Source organism: Passer domesticus, chromosome 5 (assembly GCF_036417665.1).
Source record: "Passer domesticus isolate bPasDom1 chromosome 5, bPasDom1.hap1, whole genome shotgun sequence".
Classification (NCBI taxonomy): Eukaryota; Metazoa; Chordata; class Aves; order Passeriformes; family Passeridae; genus Passer; species Passer domesticus.
Window position 1 is genome coordinate 49,297,759 of NC_087478.1, and position 13,521 is coordinate 49,311,279.

Below are 13,521 nucleotides of genomic sequence, written 5' to 3' on the forward strand. Positions count from 1 at the left end.
GTGCCTGAGGATGGGGAAGAATGTAAATGTCACTATGGAAGTCTCAGTTGGTAGGAAGTCATGGAAAGTACTGTGCCAACTGGGAAGGAGGGAACTGAAATTCCTCTGTGTTCTAGTGGCATGTTAGAACAGAGGCGTGATGTTACATGGAGAAATCCATGCATTTCTGATTCCTGCCGAGTTGGAACAGTGTTGGTGAGGCAGATAGGTTTATAGAGGGAGATAAATTAATTTTTTTGGACAAGCCAAATTAAATGTAAAAATGGACAACCTCCTTTTTGGACTTGCTGCACTTACATCCTCCTGTGGGCCTGACACCCTGCCCATTTATTTGTGCTTGTATCCTAGCTGATCCTTCACACAAACCTTGCTGCTCCTACCATCTTCAGACTTAGAGCAGCCTTGAGCTTACAATATAAATTCCTGTTTTCACAAAGACCAAGCTGTAAAAGCAACATTCCCTACACGCATTGGTGAGCTGGGGAGAAAAGGAAACCAAAGATTAAGGATTTGTTTGATGATGTCCTTGCATATGAGTACCCACTGTGGTAATCCATGTGTGCAATAAGGAAGAAGAGGAGCAGCTGTTCCTCCAGGTAGTAGAATTGCAGTTCAGCAATTAGTCTTTCAGAGATGATCTTTGCTACAGTATGGCTTGTTCTCACATTAAGCTCACATGGTGTTCAGGTGGACTCAGGAACCTGTCACATGCTGGAAGCACAACTTCCTGACAGGTAATAGAGCCAAACAGAGCAGGGTCTGAAGCAAAACCCTCATGGATTTGCCAATGAAGGCTTGTCTTGGTGAATCCTGGGAAATGGGGCATGTTCTTATATTTCAGATAAGCCATAAGGGTTTAGCTCCTCCTTGAGGGAAGGGAACTGAGCAAAGCAAATAGTAATAAAGCAAACCAAATTGTAATATAGCAAACCAAATGATACAGACCAGCAGGGAGTGAGATACTGCAAACAGAGTGAATAAGACAGAGCCTTGTTCCTTGAAACTCCCACCAATGCCAAAAAGAAACAGACAGAAGAAAAAGAGATGTCTGAAAGCACAAGTGTGAGGGAGAGAGGGAGAGTGTGTGAAACAGCCACTGAGGGAAAGGGATCCTATACAACACTTGAGAGACACGGGTCCTGCAGCCTCTGTGTTCGTGTTAGAGCTTGTGAGTGTGTGAGACAGCCTGTGTGAGAGAGCCCCAGACAGCTCCCGTGTGTGTGTGGGTGAATGGGGGCGTGAGAGCCTGGCACAAAGAGGGAGAGCCAAAATGGAGCCTCTCCAACCTCCTCCCTGCCTGGGAAGCCACTTAAGGGCTTGGAGTTGCAGTGGGAAGACACATTTTGTGTGAGGATGGGGAGATGCAAGAGCTGTGCACTGACCCCTCTGGCTCAAATGAAAGATGCCACCACATCACTGTGCGAGTCACCACAGCCTCCTGTCTGTGCAGTGCCTGCCCTGTCTTGGTGCTTACCCTCCATCCCCACCAAACCTGAAATACCACCTGACTGCTCTGCAGGGTTGAAGGTGGAAGCGAAGCAGAGTGGTTGAATAAACCTTTTCCCTTCCATGGGAAGCCAAGAAGGACTAGTGAAAATGCCCTGGCAGATGGTAGCTGCTGTCCTGCTCCCACAGCCTGTCCAGCTGCCTTTGTGTTTGTGCTATTTGAAAGCAGAGCAGGAGGCAGACAGCTTTCCTCTTGCTTGCAGGAGGCTCTCCACAGAGCCAAATGGCCAGCACAGCATAGCCAGGTCCTGCAGCTGGCCAGAGCCAGTCCTGTCTCACCACAAACTCCCAGTCTTGGAAGGATGGGAGCATAGTGTTCCTTCCCAGCACCTGTTTGGCTTGTAGGCATGAGCCGTCCTGCTCCTGCTGCTTCTGCTTGCCATCCAGTGCTCAAAGACCCCTTAGTTTTGGTCAGGGCTCAGGCCTTTTCAAGCCCTACAAAACCGAGGGAAACGTAAGTGTGTTGGCAAAACAAGGGTTTCTGCAGTGCTCGTGCAGTGTGAAATGCAGCCCAGCTCTCTGTCAGCTGGAGAGACAGCAGCATGAGCAGGTGCTGGGAACAGCCTGAATGTTTGAGTGGCTGTCCTCAGAGAGACTAAAAGCTGGAAGAAAGGCATCCCAGAAAAACTCTGGAGATGGGAAATGACACCATTGCTGTAGGTCCTCAGGAATCTAGAGGGCAAGATTCTGGTTTCCAAAGGGATTTTTAGTGACCTGGGTTATCCAAGACATTAGCTGAGTGCTGGTGAATACTAAACAGGACCTGTGGGAGCTGAAGGCAGGTGGGTGACCTTGCACCACACACCAGTGTTCAGGCCTCTAATTCACTCCTTGACTGACTCTCCTGGGTTGTAAGATGTGGTTTGGGGGTGTGTGTTCTATTTCCCATCTGTTAGAGGTGGGGCAGTTATCTTCTGTTAATTGGGAAGTTTATCTCTTCCACAACCTATCCTCTCTCTGAGGAGATATTTTCTGTTAATGGGTCATCGAGTGTCACAGCATGACTGATAAAAATTACAGCATCCCATTGGGAGAAGACCTGCCCAGGGAGAGGAGCCAAGCATTCCTACCTGGATAAAATCTGAGGCTTGGAACACCACAGGCAGCCTTTTCCCACTGTATTCCCGGAGGAAGACCAGGCCCATCTACACCACCAGTAGATCTCCAGAAGAAAACTACACCCTTCTACAAGATCACTGCTTCAACAGAACCACACCTGACACTGCAGGAGGACTGCAGCCACCCTTCCACTGGTCTTCTACCAACACCCTGACCCAGAGGGTGTCAGGTCGTATTCTAACTCTGTCAGTGTTACTGCATTTTTTATTTTATTTTTATCTTCTTCTGTAATAAAAACCCGTTATTCCCACTCCCATATCTTTACCAGGGAGCCCCTTAATTTCAAAATTATAATAATTCTTAGGGAGGGGGTTTACATTTTCCATTTCAAGAGAGGCTCCTGCCTTCTTTAGCAGACACCTATTGTTTCAAACCAAGTCACTGATATAATTTGTGCCAGCCCTTAAAACCCAGGACAGCATCAGCACTGCAGATTTTCAGAGGTACCATGAGAAATCATCTGGCAGAGCTCTTCAAAGCCCTGGTGATGTCATCACTGCAAAGTTCTGATGCAGGGCTGTTGAGAGTGTCCTTTACTGGTTGGGAGTGTTCCTTACAGGTCATCCCAGCACCTTTCAGCAGGCTGCAAGTTCCCACATACCTTAGCACTGCACAGCAGTAGCACAAAGTGTCCCAACAAAGTTGGGAATATGTTTTGTGAGCTTTGATTGAGACTGTGCAGTCATACATAGACCCTGGTCTTCACCAGAGGCACCTCTTGTGCTGCCCAGGTACAGGTCTTTTGGAAATGCCAAGTATCTGTCCCAGATATCATGCAAATCATGAGATTTGCATGCTATTTACAGCCTGTGGCTTTAGGACTCCCACCCCTGTCTTAGACAAAACAGTGAGGCCATGTGTGGCAGCCTAAGGGTGACTGAGAAGACAGACCATTGGTATCAGCTTTCTAAGGAAATGGAAACATCAAGAGACTGTAAGTAGCAGCTTTTAACAAAAGGCAATGATATTGCCCATATGAGCCTTTAAAGAGACTGAACAATGTCACCAATCTGTGTAGCAGCAAATTGCAAGGTTAGTTCCAGACTCCAAAGACTGCTGAACCACTTGAGCACAGTGTAATGCCCAGCTGACCACTCCTAGTAAGTAGGATGTCCCTGCAGGCACTGACAAACACTTGTTGTGATTACTGAATCAGAGCTGCCTGGGGAATTTGAGCACAGCATTCTCATTGTACTGCAGGGCAAGTGTCTGAACACGCTTACCAGCAGGAGTGCCTCGGGAGGGAGTTACAGTCCTAGATAAATGCCTGTTTAAAGCCTTCTAAAAATCACTGGTCTATGTTAGAGCCATGTGGCTGTAGCTCAGACACAGAGAAGAATATCTCTGGGGTTATACCTCTTTATCCAAACATTCATGTTGTTGTTGTCTGTGGAGTGAAGGAATCTTTCTTCATCACTGCTTCCATGAGAATGGATAAATATCCTTAACCTCTCAAGCTGGGTTATGGGTGAATTCAGCTGGATTGAGAACTTGAAGAGGCTCTAGGGGTGTGCAGATGTGTCTGAGTGAAAGCTATGCCCAAATGCTATGCACAAAAAGCAGGGTGTCTGTATTCAGTTCTGCATAGTGTGCACAGGGAGGTGAGATGCCATTCCCACTCCCACCAGGCTCCCCTTGGGCAGCCCAGCACTGCCTGTGGTGCTTGCTGGAGTCGTCTGCCTTTCACACCATCTTCCTGTTCTTAGGACCAAAAAGTGAGGTGTGCTCCCAGTGTTCCCTCTGTGCACTTGCTCTGTGGTGTCTTGCTCCACTACTTCTCCTTCAGTCCCCTGCCTCCTCCTTGGTCACATTCCCATGCCCGTGACCTCCATCGGTATTACCTGTCCCTCCCCATCAGCCTCCGAGGGCTGAGACAACAAACTGACAGGCACAAGCCACTGCTGATGGAAGGAGGAAGATAGTCCCCACAGCTCTCTCATCAAGAAGCCCCTCTGAAACCATCCTAATGAGATCCTCCTTAGGGCCCCTGTCAGCTCTGCCTTTCTTTGCAGGCTCCTTTGACAGACGGATGTCAGTTCAGGGAAAGCTGTTTGATGTTCTTCATCTTAATGAAAGTGATCCTTATGGCAGGCACTGTCTCCTCTGCCTCTAGGCAACTGTGGTCTAGCAGTGTCAGGCTACTCTGTGCTTTGTCATACTGGATCCTAATTAGTGGCTGACTCCTGCTGCTTCTGAAGTCAACAGGGAAAACATCCCTCTGGCGGCAGCGGAGCAGGAGGTAGGGCATGGGAAAGTCGTTGTGCAGAGAAATGGCAAGGGGCTGTGTGAGTCCCCATCCTCCTCAAATATTGCTGTCATCCCTTTTTCTCTCTTTGCTCACCCAAAGACAGGGACGGATGTGTAGGCAGCTCTGTGTCTGCTTCCTGGCTACCACTGACCTGTAGGGTGCACATAGGATGCTTTGGGTGAGAGAGAAAGGACTGAAATTCCCCCAGGCCACTCACTTGGGGCTAGCTAAGTGCTGAGAAGAGGTGAACCTAATGGGACATGCACTCTAGAGTGAGAAAATATAGATTACAGGATCCCTACTCCAGACTTTTCCACAGATAATGAGATGCATCTTTTTGATTCAAGTGGTTGGCTGAAGTTCAAGCTCCTGTATTTTTTTTTCCCTTAAGGAGACATATTAACAATAGATCTAGGAAGTTCTCTGGGGACACCCTGTGTCTCTAAAGCACTGCTTTGGTATGTCAAAAACTGGGAGGCAATTTCTTTGCTGCCCAAACCCCTTTCTTCAGGCTTTTCTTAGTGGTCTTTACTTCCTGTCTGCAGTTTCATTGTTTTCTCAGAATACACTGCTTTCTTTCCTCTCTCAAACACCGCTGCTTTATCCCATACCTCCTACTTTTGGGAAGTGGTGCATGCCTATGTTTAGATGATGCCCATTAATGCTGCAAAGAGGAGGTTGATTGTGTCCTGGAACCATCTTAAAGAAAGACAGAAGCTAAATTCATCTGATTAAAGGGCATTCGATCGGTTTGTTGCAGAACTTATTCAAAATCCAGTCAGATCGTCCATCCTCATCCACAAGCAAATGCAATCTCCTGAGCAATCATTACACCTGCAGCATCTCTTTTATTCAGCGCTGTCAGACACTCACAGCCCTGTCCTGGATTCCTCCCTGCCTTCCCAGTGGGGGTGTGTGTGTGGCTGCCCAGTCCAGCATCTATTTGTGCTCGTGTACTGGGGCTTTTGAAGCGATCATTATATTGCTACATGCAGCACAGTGCAGGACTCGTCTCTTCCCATGGCTCTCCCTGTCATTTCTCTGGGATACCTGACAAAGCCTGGTCCCATTACAGCTTTGGAGGCAAGGTGTACAGTGAGCTGCCTCACCCTTCTGCCCCTATCTTACAGGTCACTGTGGGCACATTCAGGCTGCAAGAGGACCAGATCTGACTGTGTTGTGGGTGTGTGGCCAGTCAATCAATAGGGAAGGCTCTGCTCAGCTTTGGTACTTCAGGGCCACAGCCTGGATAGCTGGAAGGGTTTTGTAGCACTGCTGTAAAATTCCAGATTTCTGGAAGCTACTGGAAGGCATAGATAAACCTCTTGGGAAGCATGTGACAACCCAAATACTGTGGTGTAATGAAAAGTCTTTGGGTTAATACAACTGAGCTATGGTTATCATAGCAAATTTTAAATTATATTTGGAATACTTTGTGGTTTTTGTCTTTGAGCTTTGTTTGTATACAGACTCCTTAATTCAGCCACAATCTCCCTTTTATTTTACAGAAGCACATATACTTTCATACATAATTCTCAAACTTCAAAATTGGGCCCTTTTAATCTGACACCAGTAAGTGGTTCTGTAAGGGGAATAGTGGTTGAGAGACCTGGAGGCAAATTGCTAGGCTTAGCAAGGGTGGTAGAGAGGAGAAGGGTAGAGAAGATTACAGAACAAAATCCAGAGCTGCTGTTTGGAGGAGATGGAGGGAGCAGGGGGGAGTGGAGAGAGGGAAGTGGTTGTCCTTAAAGAAGCATAGACTCAGGGAGCTGCTGGCCCCTCTCTGGAGGGCTCTGCTTGGCTGGGCAGCTTATTAACTGAAATTGAAAGAAAATGGAGAAGAATCAGGGCAGTGCAGCAGATAGAAGGGCCAAGGAGCCAAGGAAGGCCTGACTGATGAGGGAAAATTAAGCACTAAATGTGTTTATCTTTGCTAAGTGATGACTAAGAGGATGTGTGATAACCATCTTGCCATCTGAGAGACATGAATAACTTTGTGCAAGTGTGTGTGTGTGGGCATGATCTGGGGCAGTGAGAGGGACAAGGGATTTCAAAGAGCCAGACCCCAGTGGTTACCTTGCCCCTACACAGGCTCAAGGGCAGGCAGAATCCACCTCACAGAACCAAAGAAGAACCAGTCATGCTGGGAGTCAGAAAAGGTGAGGGTAGTGGGTTTGAGTCAGGTGGGAGACAGGATGGGAAGGAAATGAGGGAATCTTGTTGTTGCTCCATCTCCAGATAGAGTGATTTCTCCTGCCCTGCCCCTCCATTTTTCATGTTATCATGACAAACTACCCTTTAGTTGCTCTGCCTCAGTCTCCTCACTTCAGACTCTTCATGCTCCTTACTCCCCTCTTTTCTTTGTCTCTCCTTCCTATATTTATTCTTGCTCACTCTGTTCATAGTTTCTTCTCTCTGTTGCATACCCTTGTTCTCCTTGTTTTTCTCTTCTTTTGCCCATTTCTCTCTCCCCCCACCCCTCCACCCGCTTCTTTTTCAGCAGGTAGATCTGCATCTGTGATTGAAGGTTCATTTTCCTTTCATTCTGTGGGTGACAAATTCTGACTTGGATAATCACTTGTGAAAAATCAAAAGAGAAGCCAGCTGCTCCAGTGGCACAGGATCTGGCTGTGATGTTCATGAGGACCGATGGCAGGCAGGGTGAGGGATGGGAGGGTCCTGTGCAGGACAGGGAGACATTCTTCTTTCCCTTCACATCATGGGAGGGTGGGCCAGGGGGGATTGACATGGTTGCTGAACATGTCCAGGACCCATGGGAAGTTTCTTCCTCAGGCAATTTTGATCCAAGTGAGGAAAACTGGAATGCATTTCCTAAGTTCTGACCTCACAGGGAAAACTAGGTTTTGACCTTCAAGTTGAGGAGAGAAGATATTAGAACCATGTAGGGGTTTGACTGCACTGAGAGGTGTGGGGCAGACTGTGTATGTCCATATTGCTGGCTCCAGCTTTTTTACTGTGCCAGGGAGTGCTTAGGCAGAGCCCCACCTTGGTGCTGCTGGCACACCATGCTGCAGCAAGCATTTGAAGAGGCCTCGCTCATCCAAACGGTGTGCCCATGGCCTGCTAAGATGTCACCATGCAGGTGACACCCTTCCACATCCCTTCCACAGAACACCAGCAACCTCTTAGCATTTGTATGAGTAGTTCTGCTGTGGGCAGTTGTTTGTGTTCACTGAACTGGCTTTGTCAGGGCTGCCCTCCCAACGAGCTCACAGTCACTCTCTCTGAGGAAATGGCTGGATGTAGAATCTCCCTTCTGCCTTGTGGGAGCTGAGTCGGTGCTGTGCACACAAGAGGGAGCTGTTTGTGTCTCATGGCACAGTGGTGCTCACCAAAGCAGCCATGGCCATGACACTGAGGCTCCATCAGACACAAGATCTGGGTTTGCTGGTATACAGAGAGCCTCAGTCTCCTCAAATGAAACACTTCTGCCTGCTTCTCTGTTCATGCAGCCCATGTGGAGTCACCAGGAAGCTGTGAAGTTCTCAATGTGAACTTAACCACTGGGGTGAAGTGTGCTTGTTTCTCCACAGGGGTATCCCTTTTGCTTTTAGGCTTTTGTGCTTTCAAAGGCAGAGATTCACCATCTTGCTGTTGGTGAGGAAGAGCCAGGTCTGTGGCATTAGGAAGGCACAGCAGATGCAGACTGAAAGATGCCACTGGCCCACCCAGCTGTCTTTTTGTTCTTGGCAGCTCAGTCCTTGGAGTCATCAACCTGCGAGCCCCAATGGCCCAGTAGTGGCACTTACACTCTCAGCACTTCTATTTCTGTCTGAGAAGGCATCCCCCTTTGCTCTGGAGGAGGCTTTCTGCCTGAGACACAGGGGAATGAATAGTAGGTAAAGACAGATGGTAGGAACAGGCAGACCTTTGGGCTAATATGCGCTGTTCCACCTGGACTTTTCTAATGCTTCTCTCCAGTGCCATGAAATTCACTATACAGAGAGGTGGGAGAACAAAAGTGTTAAATAAAGAGGAATCTGAGAGTAGAAGGCAGCATGACTAAAGGAGGTAGATAGAAGGCAGATCTGACTGGGGCCAGAGGTGACTGTGGGACTTGGGCTGGTACATGTGTGCAGCTGTGGCCAAGCAGAAAACAGAATTCAATGAAACGTGGCCCTGAGGGAGCCATGGGGGAGAAAACTCTTGAAGTCAGAGACCAGCCTTTCCTGAAAGAAATACCACTTAAGTCAGTTCCACAGACTTAAGAGATCATTCTCCTTGCTCCCCTACCTCCCTCTCAGCTTAACTGGACTGCCTATAGCTGTTGGACAGGTGCTGCTCTACTCTTCCAAGAGCAGCACATTTTATCAGCCCAAGACCCTCCAGGTCTTCTAGATCAGACAGAGGGAAGGAGCAACCATGTTATTAAGTTATAAGGTGTTTCACCTGGGATGGTGAAAGTCACATATTTGTTGTATTCCTGGGCTCCTAATGAGAAATACCAGCACACAAAACACCTCCTGTAGGAGACAGAGGCTGGGAGTACAGGTGGGCTAGCTGATTGCTGAGGGTACCAGAGCTGTCCAGGAAGGGACCAGGGAGGAAGAGTGTGTGTGTACATGTGTGATAGGGAAAAAGGCAAGAAAGAAACAAACAACAGCAAAAAAAGCTGCGTGTCTTTGTTCACTCTCCTTATTGCGTTATTAATGACAAGCTAATGACTTAATGCCACTCTCCCACCCCACTGACTGCTTGGCCCTCTGCCCAGCAGCTTCCATTGACGGGGTGGAGCAGTGCCACTGAGGATGCCTCAGAAGGTGCTGGATGGGCTGCCCTGGCTGTGTGGTTTTCCTTCACTCCTTCAGCCTCCCTTTTTCTCATTCGCCAATATGGCTTCGATGCGGCTCAGCGAGAATTTCCATTTATATTTCAGCCTTGCCTGTGACACTGTCCCCGAGTCCCTGCAGCTCTGACGCATGATTTCCCGCTCTCCCAATGCTCTGCTTGGCTCAGCTGCTCATTCTCCACAGCCTCTTTCCCATTCCTCATCCCGCCATGCAATCTTCCCCTCTCCCTCCGACCGTCCCCCGATGCCGCCACTGACGCTGCTCTTTCAGTCGCTCCATCTTTCCCTGACATGTCTCAGCCCCTCTCCCTATGCTCCCAATTAGCACAGGCTCCAGGTTTAGCCAGGCAGCTGGTGCATCCAAGGCTGCACGGGGAAAAGATGGGGATTTCTGCTTCAGAGCCAAGCCACATGCAGGCTCTCCAGTACCTGAGAGAGAATAGGAATATACTATTAGGAATATTCAGCCTTTGGCCTTGCCTGGCAGGCAAATCACAGCCCAGGCCCCTTGGGGGATGGCAGACTGACCCCCACGTCCCTGTTCACAGCTCCCCCCCAAAAAGTCTGTCCTACACAGCTACAAGGTGGCACATTTGGTGTCCCTTGCTCGGGCTGGCTGGCTGGGCACCTGGAAGAGCAGAGGTTTCCCCCAAGAGACTTCAAAAGTGTAGATGTGGCATGTGTACTAAATCTGTGTTCCCCAGATTGAATAGGCGGGGCAGGCCCATACTTCCACGGGCTTTTGAAGTGTACAGGCTTTGAAATAACCTCTGGAGGATTAGTATGACAACCTGAGTGAGCATTAGATCTCATACACCCAGAGATTGAGGGCCAGAGTTTTCTGAGTCTCCTACACAAGCAGCCCTGCTCCCACCCATAGCCAAGAGATTCATAGCAGCCATAGCTGCTGGGATTCATCCTCTGCACCCAACATCTTGACAGGAGAGCAGTCCTCCAGGGGTGGCTACCTGCCCTTCTTTGCCAAGCTCTCGTTGCACTCCCTGGGGGAGGATGCTCAGGGATTCAAATGAGGCTGAGAAGCAGATGTTGCCCTCATTAGAAGAGAAAATGTAGCACGTAGAAAAGGAGAGGAGGAGAGAGGGGGGAAGGGAGGTCCAAGACAAATACTCTCACTGTCAGCAGGAAAAATAATCTTGGTTTTGAGAAGGGGTGGAGTCTTCCTGCCCTGCTCCTCTTTTTTGGGATTAAAGTGGAGAACAGTCAGGGCAGGCAGAGCCTTGAGAGGCAGAGGGGTGAAGCAGGCTGTGCCATCTGATTGCAGGTGGCCAAAGGGCATCAGGAGTTCCCACACACGGCGGGGGCAAGTGTGGCAGCATCTCTGATAGCTGGGGGAAGCAGGGGCCACTTGCTATCTCTCTCCATCCAGCCCTCTCCCCTGCCCTGTTGCTGGTAGCAGCCCCCTGAAGCACACACTGAGGCAGTGCTCCCATCCTGCTCGCTGCACCTCAGAACACAGAAGCCACCTAAGGAACCTTCTGGCAAGGCCAATGTGGCATCAGGAGACCCCAGGAGCCCCTTCCTGCTTCAGAACCAGGTAGGGCTCATGCTGATGTAAAGAAGGGAGGATATCTAACAACAAAAAAAAAAGCAAAAGGGTAGACATGGGGGGTCACCACCTTAGGAAGGCTGGAGTGCTTGGAAACTGTCAGAGAAGCATGATGACATGGTGGCAGACACTTGTCACAGATGGTTTAGCCTTGGATGGAGGGGCTTTCCTGGCCTTAGGAAGCAGTCCCAGCTCTGAGACGGGGACATTTGGCTGAGAAGATCTCACTACCTGCAGGGACCATGTGTGGTCCTCCCCGTTCCCCCACCTCTCAAAGCAGAGAAGGTCAAAGTCTGCAGTGTTTTAAAATCAATTCCTCTTCTATCCCAAACTGTGGTTGTCCTTCCCTTTCCCCTCTCCAGCCCTATGCACAGTCTGTTCAGAGGGTAAGACCACGGGAACAGCCCTGCTCATCAACACAGGCAGCATTTAGAAAACACCACAGATGAAATTACCTTGTGCTCAGGAGGACTGATGTCACTGTGTCTGCCAGCAGCCAAGCAGGACACGTGCCCTCCCCAGGACCACTTCCACTTCCTTCCCACCTCCAGACCTCAGCCTTTTGGTATCCAGCACACCTCACTGCTCTTTTTAGCCTACCTTCTGTGAAGTCTCTAGGAGTCTTACAGGTTCCTTTTACTTCAGCAGACCTTGAAGCACCTGAAGTACAAGCTGTATTCCAGTGCTTTCCTGGCACTCCTCAAGTCTCCCTTCCACCCTTTGCATCCCAGTGACAGGAGAGGGCAGGGGGTGTGGGAGCTACACAGTAAAGATGCTGAACTCTAGCTTTGTGTTTTCCCCAGAGAGCAAAGAGGGAGCGAGAGTGGCCACCAGAGCTCCTGTGGCACAGGACAAGGCTGATGTTGAGTCAGCTGCTGAAGGTGAAAGGAGAGAGGACTGGCAGCCATGTTGGAGCTGGATACCACAATCACAGCAGGTTTCTTTTGAAAGCCTCAGTCAAAACACTTCTGCACCACTGAGGGGGCATTTGATTTACAGATTTTGACAGTTAAAGAGTAAGCTTGGTACCTAATGAGTCCTGCACCTGCAGGAAAAATGATGCGAAGAACAGAAGAGGATTTCCCTGGGGAACATCAAGAGGAAAAAAAATATAGTGGGAACAAACTTAGAAAAATAAAGTGCCTGGGAGGGGAATCTGAGAAGGTGGGGAATGCAAGGTAGAGGGGGAAAGCAGCCCTTGAGGAGCAGTGGCAGAGCAGGAGACAGGGTTCTGGGACTGTGAGGAAAGGTGGATGGGGCAGGTGGGAGGAGTGGAAGACAGAGGTTCAAAGCAACAGTGGCTGTGAGGCAATTCACAGTGCTCATGTTTGGTGCTGTGCAGACATAGGTAGCAGTGTAGTCTGAATGCCAAAGGATCTGATCCCAGAGTGGAAGTAAAAAATGGATGTTCACAGGATTGTGGAATGTTCTGACATTGTTTTGCACTTAGATCACCACAGGATAGGAAATAACACCAAACCAGGCAGGTATCTATAGAAACCCTTTCTCAGTAAATTAGGCTGAGAAGAGATGAAAACAGGGAGTCAAAGAAAGGCTCTGAGAAAGGCTTAACCTGATCCCAGCACTGGCTGCAGTGAGGTCAGAGCCCTGCCTTGGGATAATCTCCCACAATCTTCACTGTGCTGCCTCAGGAGCCCACTCCTTTCTCTGGAAGGAGTGAACATTATTCTCTTCATTCATTTTAGAGGTGACCTTTTTGAGAACCTCTATACTCATTCGTCTTCTGGCCAAGGCTGGCTTGGCACTGGGTTTCTCCTACAGCTTGATGGGCTGTTTTTGACACCACTGACAGCTGAGGAAGCACAACCCTTCTTGTATGAACACTCTGAACAGCCTTGTGCTTTCCCTTCTTTTGTCCTCTCCTGATTGAAGGGCTCACAAGCTGAGCGTTGCTGCCTGCAGGTCTCCCTGAAGAGTGCCTCTGAGCGTCTCAGGCAGTAACCTGGAGAGCACTTGCTCTCTGATTAAAAGGATGAGGCTCCATTAGTGGAGAGAGGGAGCAGAAAGTGAAGGAGAGTGAGAGGCTGCCATCAGGCAGGGTCCCTGCTCAGCACTTTAGGCTGTCCCTCTCTCAGAGCCATCCATCAATTTAACCCAATACGATGCCATGGTTTTAAGTGACTCCAGCATTAGAAACTCTGTCAGGCATGAGATTTATGGGGTGATGTGTTACAAAGCTGCTGCCTCTGCCAAGTCACACGTTTTACTCTTTTTCTTTCCTTCCCAATACTTGTGGAGCTAGAAAATTAG